This window comes from Euprymna scolopes, chromosome 38 (assembly GCF_053919585.1).
Source record: "Euprymna scolopes isolate OS-2025 chromosome 38, ASM5391958v1, whole genome shotgun sequence".
In the NCBI taxonomy this organism is placed as follows: Eukaryota; Metazoa; Mollusca; class Cephalopoda; order Sepiida; family Sepiolidae; genus Euprymna; species Euprymna scolopes.
Genome location: NC_136519.1, coordinates 41,673,884 through 41,683,189, shown reverse-complemented (window position 1 = coordinate 41,683,189; position 9,306 = coordinate 41,673,884). Strand labels below are relative to the sequence as shown.

Genomic DNA, 9,306 nt, shown 5'->3' with positions numbered 1-9,306 from the left:
ATATGTGTATATATATGTGTATATATATAATTGTTTATATATGTATATATGTAGTATATATCTGTATATATATATGTAAATATATGTGTATACATATGTATTGACATGTGTGTATATATTATATATATGTATATATATGCATATATACAAAGGTATATATATATACATATATATATATACAAATATATACATACATTCTCATATTTCATCTGCGTTATATTTATACTTAGATCCTTTATGTTAGTTCAGAAAAGAAACATTTGATTTCATCATAGATATTTTCTTCGTATGTATTAGTTTTTCAACTGTTAGACGTACCATAAAACTTGAGTCAAGATTTTCATGAAATATAGGCAGCCTCCAAAATATCCCCGTCAAATGATTTCATCCATTACCAAGCTTGAATCAGTATTATACTCATAGGGTAGTTTTTTGAAGATATAACTAGAATAGTTAAATATTATCTCTGTTTATACTTCCATAAGATCTCCTTGAGATTGCATGCTACTGTACATGTCATCAAGTTGTGTTGACTTTTCTGTAACCTTACAAAGGTTGCGTGGGCATTTCTATGGTCTGGTCATAGACCTGGATCGAATTATGAAGCAGTTTATTATGGATGGATCAGGCTGCCCAGCTGTTGATGAGATATGACTTAACCTTCTCAGCTCTAGAAGAGCTATGTCTCAGGTTACGTTCTGCCTGTCAGTTAGAGTTCGATATAGAATTTTATCGCTAAATGTGCTTGTTGAATAGACGCAAAGTATGAATATTCGTTCTTATTTTAATATTTTGTCAGAGATAAAGTTAGCTATTAAGAATTAAATCCTTCGGTATTACTGGACGAATACTAAATATAATAAGATACTTTTTGGACTATAGAACTATCTAGGTAATCATTGATGGTAATAAATTTCACCAGCATTACATCAATGCGAGAATACTTCAGGGGTCGAACTTGGATTACTATTACTCCTGATATTCATTAACGATATCCCTTATAATATTGACCGAGATATGAATATTAGCTGATGATAAAAAAACTCTATAACATGCACGACGGAAAAACAAATGTACACAAATCTAAGACAATATCAGACTCCTTATTAATTGCATCCAGACAGTAGTGGAATGGGGGCATGAATGGATATGAAATTTTATGCTAGTACAATTACAAGACGCTTTTTAAACCACATATATCCATGACAAATAACATCTTATATGAGTATTCTTCCTTCAAACTCATCGGGTTAACATCCACAAGCAAGATTAACTTGGACAAATTCATTGAGGACATTGAAAAATATGATTTACATCGATCGTGCTAGAAGTATACTCACACTTGATAGCATTCTATACCTTCACAAAGCCACCATTCGCCTATGCAAAGAGTATTGTTACCACATGCAGGCTGGTGTATCTACTGTTTGTCTCATTCTATTGGATAGGGTCCAAAGAAATGGATCTAATCTAATTGGTCTCGCTTTACCAACTAACCTCCAACCACTATGCCATTTTCACAATGTTGTATCTCTCTGCCTGTATTTCAATGACATGTTCTGTTGAACTCATTGTACTTGCGCACCCTCCCCCGATGTACAACTTAGGGGAAACCTGCTTGGCAACAAAATCAGAGTCCTTCAATGTTAAGGTCCCTAAATGTCACCTGTCTTTCTACTCTAGTATTTTCTTCACTGACTGTACTGATATGCAAATATGTAAATATAACGTACACCAAAAGTATCCTATGCGTCATGAGTAATTAACTAGAATATGTCTTAAATAAAAAAAGCTATGAATCACCTCAGCAAAAATAACCTCCTCAGTGACATATCCACGCCTTTGATAGGTTATGCCATAAATGTTTACTCCACAAGATCTCCAGCTACAGCGTAGCTGGATATGTCTTTTCATTTATTAAATGATTTCTCTCTGATAGGTGTATAAGACTAGTAACTGATGGAAAGACATCAGAAGTTCACTGTAATAATGCGGTAGTCCCTAACAGGGCTATCTTGGGCACAGCTCTCTTTCTGATCTAGATCAACAATGCTCAAATTACATTCGAATATCATTCGTAGACATTTATGCTGATGATACTACCACTACGGTAACACTTCAAAGATCGTAAACGACAAATTTCTCTCTGATCATCTCTCCTCTGATCTTGAGATCATGGCACAATGAAGAATAATTTTTATAATATCCATGCAATATGAGCAAGGTCCCGTCTCCAGTGAATTAAATTATTTTCTTTTTTCGTCTATAATTTTTTATTGATAATATAAAAATATCGTCTTAAAGCGGTCCTTTGAAAAAAATAAGAAAACAAAAATATACACTCTGAAAGGAAGTTTTATTTTTTCAGATTGTTACACATAAATTGTAGTGTCTGCTTACCATATATTGACTGCTCATATCACCAGAGCAGTAATCAGGATGAATAATGCTGCAGATCCAATTCATTTTTTTTGTATAGATGTGTATTTTTTTCTTTTCTTTTGTCTGTTTTTTTAAAATTTTTTTTAACGACCCCTCCTTTTCTGTGGGCTCAAGCGTTTATTCCAGTGTTCGTTTCTGTTGCTCTCCATTCACATTTTTTTCTTTATCCACATTTCGTATATCCTGTTAATTTTTTGCTAGAATGTGGCTGGATGCAACCGCTGGTTTGTGCTTGTGTACCTATTTACCATACAGCGGTGATTGAATCAAGATATTCAGCAGAAGTTTGTGGAAACCTGAATATGGGCAGAGAACAAAGAGATGAAAATAGCAATAAAACAAATGCAGAAAACAGAACTTTGAAAATTTCCCGATTACAATTTTCTGTACACACACATACTTACACAGATTCACACACTCTCACACAGAGAAACACATACATATATATGTATATATATATGAAGATATATATATATATATATATATATATATATATATATATATACCATATATATTATATATGTACAAAGTTAAAGGTGTTCAAGAGGAAGACTCATGAATTTAAACAAGGTTATTAAGAGTGCTCAATAAAAAGAAGCAAAATATAATATTACATAATCGCTACATTGAACATGCTAATGTTCCGGGCAATTGGTCAACAAAAAACAAAAATTCTCGTCAGCCGACGTAATATGGCTTATGTGCTACTGATAACGATTGGGTCCTAAATAGAAGAAGAAAAAATGTATTTTTTTAATATAAGAAAATGCTCAAAATAAAATTTAAAAAGGGAAGGTTGTTAGGCTACGACATTATTACGTAATTAAGCAATATTGGAGAAAGTTTGATGACATGGCCATCCTGTTCTCCAGATATAAACCCAATTGAGCAGTTCTGGTCCATAATAAATATGACAGTGTATGAAGGAGGTATTAAATTTTCTTCGAAGAATGAACTTGAAGGAAAATTTTCGGAGTATCCTCTAATATAAAATTATCTCATATCCGTTGATTGACATAATCAGTTTACAAAAGGCTATTCCAAGTGATTTTGAAGCATGGGTGTTGTGTTGAAAATAAACATTTCCGTAAACTAAATAATGCAAAATTCGTTCTTCTTTTGGTTAATATTGTAACTGTGCGTTATTTCATATGAATAGAAATTTGAGGTAAGGGTAATGTTTATTACGAAAATCTACATTTTAAGATACTTGCAATGTGATACACAATACAAATTACCAGGAAATAGAAAAAAATAGCAAAAATTCTAAGATATTTTTTCAAATTTCACAACAAGCAGCAAATAAGATAGCCTGTTATGCTTATTCAGTGTACCCAATTTCACGACTCAGCGTTTCATAGCAATTTCTAAATTAAAAAAATTCTGACCTGCAAAAAAGTGATACTCAGGGTTAATAAAGTATACATTGTCCTGCCTTGGTATAAACCTCGTTAAATTCGTTGGATGTTTTATCTCTGAATTGTATTCACCTGGAATATATATATATATATATATATATATATTATATATATATATATATATATATATATGGGTGTGTATGTGTCTGTGATTTTGTGTTATTTTGTGTGTGTGTGTATGCGCGTGTATGTTTGTTTGTGGGTCTGTATCTGTGCTTGAATAATTTCGTAAATTTATTAGAATACAGTTGAAACCCGGGATACGGTATTTTAATGTTACAATGTGGAAAACGATGTTTTTCTCCCGATTTAAAGTGCCATTTATAATGTTATTTATTATATGTATACATGTATTATATATGGAGCTGCATTTTGTTACTAATTTTCAATGTTGTATCCCGGGGTTCTACTGTATAATTTTACAAGGGAACCACCTTTTAAACGAGAATTGTATATTGATTCGAATGAAGAAGAACAATATGAAGATGTAAATTACCTAAAGAGGGAGGGGTGAAATCGCACCATCCGCAATTTCTTGAAAAATATAATCTCTGAAAAAAACTCGTACTTGTAATGTTTCGGGTGATTATTTGCGATCATTTAATAAAAAATACTGGTTTTAACTCCAATTGCCATTAATTTAAAACCGACATTATCTACGTCTATGAAAGTGCACTGTGAACTTTATAGGTGTGCATGTATTTAATTATTTAATACAAAAAGATGGGATATTGTATAATAGGCTACACAAAAGTTCTATGTTTCAATAATGCATCCATAAAAAAACTCCATTTGTTTTCAATCTTATATAGATTGAGGTTTATTAATCAAAAAAAAAAATCTCGAATTTCTATTTTTTTAAGCTTTAAATGCAAAACATATTATGTATGCTAATTGTGTACTTACTTATTTTAAGTTCGAGAAATAGGATTAAAGTATTCACTTTTTCTACCTTAACGACAGCAGAATCTGATAAATTTAATAAAAGTGTCTTATTCGTTAGTATTCCACCATCTGAGCATGCGTAAACCTCTTTCCCTTTAAGACGCATTGGCCACATGAATCTGCAACGTCATAACATGACGTGTCCAATGTGCTAGGACATACACTGGGAATAATTTGTTTTTTTTGCGATCGGGTTCACGCCCACATTACGATGGCTGTTATTTTTTTTTGTTTCGTAATATAGCAGCAGGGGGATCCCGCTTTGCCCGAACATATAAAATACTCTTAAATATGATATTATAATTTGCCCATATTTCGTATATATTATTATAGCGTCGTGATTTCCAAAGCAACATTTTAAAAAAAAGTTGAATGCCATCACCTAGAATCAAAACGAAAGTAAAAATGTAGCATTTAAAGCTGGTGACGGTACCATCGTTCCAAAGTGTCACGTATATGAACGGTTAAAAATATACTTAGATATTTGACATAATGTATGTCTTTGTAAAATTTTTGACCACTGTTGATATCTTAAAACTATTTTACCGGCAAAATACTCGTAAAAAGAACAGTTGAAAAAAGATCCTATCATTTGAGACCCCTAGCGCGCCTCTACGACTTTTAGCTCTGGTAGAAATGTAGTGTGAATATATGGAGAGGGCAGACAGACAGTTATGGTGAGTTTTATAAATAAGATTTCGAAAAGGTCCATTTGAAGACATTTGAATTTTAACAAGGTCAAAATATTTATTTACAGGTTTTGTTCATATATAATGTTGTGTACTTAAATTATTTGAATAAACGGCATGTTTGCGCATACACACACACACATATATATATATGTATATATTATACATGAGTGTTTTGCAGAAAATACGCTTACTTATATTTTTTATATTTCGACACTATGGATTTATACTTTCTTCTATTCCTTACACAACGTAATCTGTAATGAGCAACACATTTTTGATTATCTAAAATAGAGTAGGTGTCTTACATTATTGATTTAATGTGAGTGCTACCATTTTTTCTTTACATAATAAGATTTCACATTTTACAGATAAGTATATATAAACGGTGCTAGTGCAGAGAGTGATCAGCGCTATTTTTTAAATCATATTTCCAAGTTTAATTAAAGTTGATGATATGTTATTTTTTATTCAATTGTAAGGTTGAAGTATAGAATAGACAGAACACACCCTCCCCTTTCCATGTTAAGAATGGCTTTTTAAAATAATAACGTTATTATTTACGTCCGGATCACTCTCTGCACTAGTACCGTATAAACAAACACTTATTACAATTACACGATTTAATTTCATACTATACAATAAACTAAACAAAATTGGTAACTGTATTAGAAAATGCAATATTTACTAAACATACTCCAAGAAAAAAAAACAATTAAACATATCTAAATAATGTTTTGGCATGTTAAGCAAAATTTTACTAAACGTTTTAAAAGCATAATTGTCGGACACAAGCACATTTCGCTAATTGTTTTGTGTAAACGTATACTTGCCTGAAATATTTGTTTTATTGTAAGTTAGCATAGGATAAGAAAAAAATGTAACTCCAGGATATTATTTGCAATTACTGTTTGTATCATTTATGATTAATGTATAATGGTTTAAAAATAAATCAATTAACCGAATAACATTAACAGTAATTCAGGGTATAAATACAAATACTAAAATCAGAGAAAATAAGCAAGATCAATGTAGGCGTAACTAATACATTAATAATACTATAATTATATAATGACATAAAAAGAAAGTGATTGAGCTTTTTTATACAGCCACAAACACTAGTTTTGCGTAGCAATACTAAACGTACACATGGCAAAAATAAGCAGAAGCGAAGTAAACATTTTCAGCGAAACTTAAGAATCTTTTTCAGCCAAAATTACATTGAATTCCGCTCTTTTAAATAGAAGGTTCACAAAAAAGCCATGAATCAGAAAACGAAAAAAAACTGGTTACTTTATGGCGGACCTTATTAATGTTTTCGATCGATTACAAATAAACCATTTTATGTATATTTGCTTGATCCTGGCCAGGAATCTTCGGTCGATATGATTCTTTTATATGATTCGAGTAACACTTGATAAAACAATAGTTAGTTTTGTCAAAATTAAACATAGTCTTAATGTCTTCTTATTTGTTTTGTGAGCAAATGTATGACAGGTTGATGTGAAAATATCCCAACCCCTATGCAATGGAAAATTAGTAGCATAGTTTTGTAAATAATATGCTAAACTCTGGACACTTGTCAGGGTTAATTCAAAATACAAAAATATATTAAGATTTCAAATATAAATGTTGAAAAGTAACAGCTCATATGTGCCATAGCAAAAGAAGAGAAGCAGAATAGAATTAAAAACCGGATAGTAATTACAAAAAAAAAAAAAGAAAAAAAAAAACTCGCACTTCTTTTATACCGTATTAACGATGTGGACTGGGCGTTCATATCATAGTTTGTTATGCCTGACATGCAGTATAAAGCTTTGTAAGATATTAAGAACCACATACGTGTTAGAGATTTATAAGTATATCTTGTATTTTTCTTTTCCAACTATCCCCTTTAGATTTCTAAGTCCAATCTTAATCATATTACTTTTCAGGCTCGCATTTTTCTATGTAATCAATGATTTTCCTAGGATTTGCTTTGCAATATTGTTTTTTGCGTTCAGTAATTTTACATCAGACGCAGAAATTTGAACCCTTAATTGATGATTGCAGGAGTATGAACCACTAGTGTATATGGGTTTTAATTAACAATCGTTTTACAAATATACTAGCAGTTCAGCCCAGCTTTGGTCTGTTTTCAAACTTCAAATCGTTGAATTTTTACCCTTGACAGGCGAATTTCTGGCCGAAAACGAATTAAATTGTTTTCTCACATCTCAGTACCACTTATGTAAATCTCAAGTCTTTTGACTGAAAATTGACCGATTATTTTGTTCGATAAATGTACAAACACAGACACACACAGTGGCAATTTGACTTTTACAGATATATAGATATATACATATATAATTAATTAAAAATGTATATATAATAATTATATATGAAAATATATGCATATATTTATGACGCGCAGTCACTGTTACCAACACTGATGATTGCGTAAGCATATATCACTAGTGTATGTAGGTCTAAATAATAATTATTGTAATATATATATATATATATATATATATTGAAATAAATATTTGGAGGTACAAAATGTATATATAGTTTTGAAAATAATAAGTGGAAGTTTCTCAAGAGCTTCTTTTCGCTATTATCTCATCAGGAGAAAATCGATAGCGTACAAAATAATATTATGTCGAAAATAAAGAGTTCTAATGGGGAACTTATTGAATGTGCCAAAGTACGGGGAAACTAAAATAAATTTATTAAGGTTTAAAAAACAATGAAAATATTGGCAAAACGAGGGGGAAAAAGGAGAAACGATTCAAAGTTCCCCAAAGAGAAACAGTGCATTGGATGTTTCCTCTTGTCGGCACAAAGAAGGTTGACTTACCGCAACAGAGACAGACTCCAATCTTTAAATGGTTTCTGGAGTCCGCTTTATGTAGCACATCGAACCATTCTATTTTATATCTATCGGCACAGCACGGGTTGTCAACCAAATGCTGGCCAATAGCAGAGTCCAAGGCTGCAGAAGGAGGAAGACCAGACCACCAGACCCCATCCTCCCTTGTCTGATCTTCGATGGAACATGCTGGTTTATACGAGTCAAATGATGCAAGGATGTTCGCTTAACATAATCCGTATCACACTGGCATTTAAATTGATATACAATATTGCTATTTTAGATGTAACGCAAACTATCCTTGCGAAAAGACGGAAATGCAAGTCTCGTAGTATATACCAAACGCAAAGACACAGAATAAAAATAGTCGTTAATACTTTTGCCAATCTGTTTGGAAAGGCTATTACACTTTTTCCCAATCCACGGTAATTTTAAATAAACCGGGCCTCTTAAGGGTCCAAAATTTGTAGGGGATTTAAATTCCGCAACCTTTTGGAAAATACAGTCATCAATAAGGTCAACAGGATAACTATCATTGATGAATATTTCCCTGATCTTTTCGAGTTCAACATCTAATCTGTTAGGCGAACAAATCATAAGGGCTTTATGTACCAAAGTATTAATTAGGCCGTCCTTAGGTGATTTTGGTAAAAAAGACACCCAGTTCACATATAGGCAAGTAAATGTCGGCTTTCTATAAATTGTAGTGAGAAAGCCCCCCCCCCGAACGTTCGACAAGAACATCAAAGAAAGGAAGCGAATTGTCCTTCTCACTTTCCATAGTGACCTTAAGAGCCCCATGCAAATAATTCAACCTATTCAAATATAGTTGAAGAGACTTTGGCGCATTCAGTAAGTTCCCTATTATAACTCTTTATTCTTGACATAATATTATTTTGTACGCTATCGATTTTCTCCTGATGAGATGATAGCCGAATGAGCTCTTGAGAAACTTCCGCTT

The 9,306-nt window shown here is 31.9% G+C and overlaps 1 protein-coding gene across 11 annotated transcripts in view; it reads right to left on the bottom strand.

Annotated features, from left to right (window-relative positions):
* Positions 1 to 2,337: 2,337 nt before the first annotated feature.
* LOC145263135 (zinc finger CCCH domain-containing protein 10-like) overlaps positions 2,338 to 9,306 on the bottom strand; it is a 714,599-nt gene continuing 707,630 nt past the window's right edge. For all 11 annotated transcript variants that reach the window (XM_080120101.1, XM_080120100.1, XM_080120093.1 and 8 more), the window contains one exon: positions 2,338 to 2,738. The gene's annotated coding sequence lies outside the window, so the exon portion shown is untranslated. The remainder of the gene's footprint in view (positions 2,739 to 9,306) is intronic.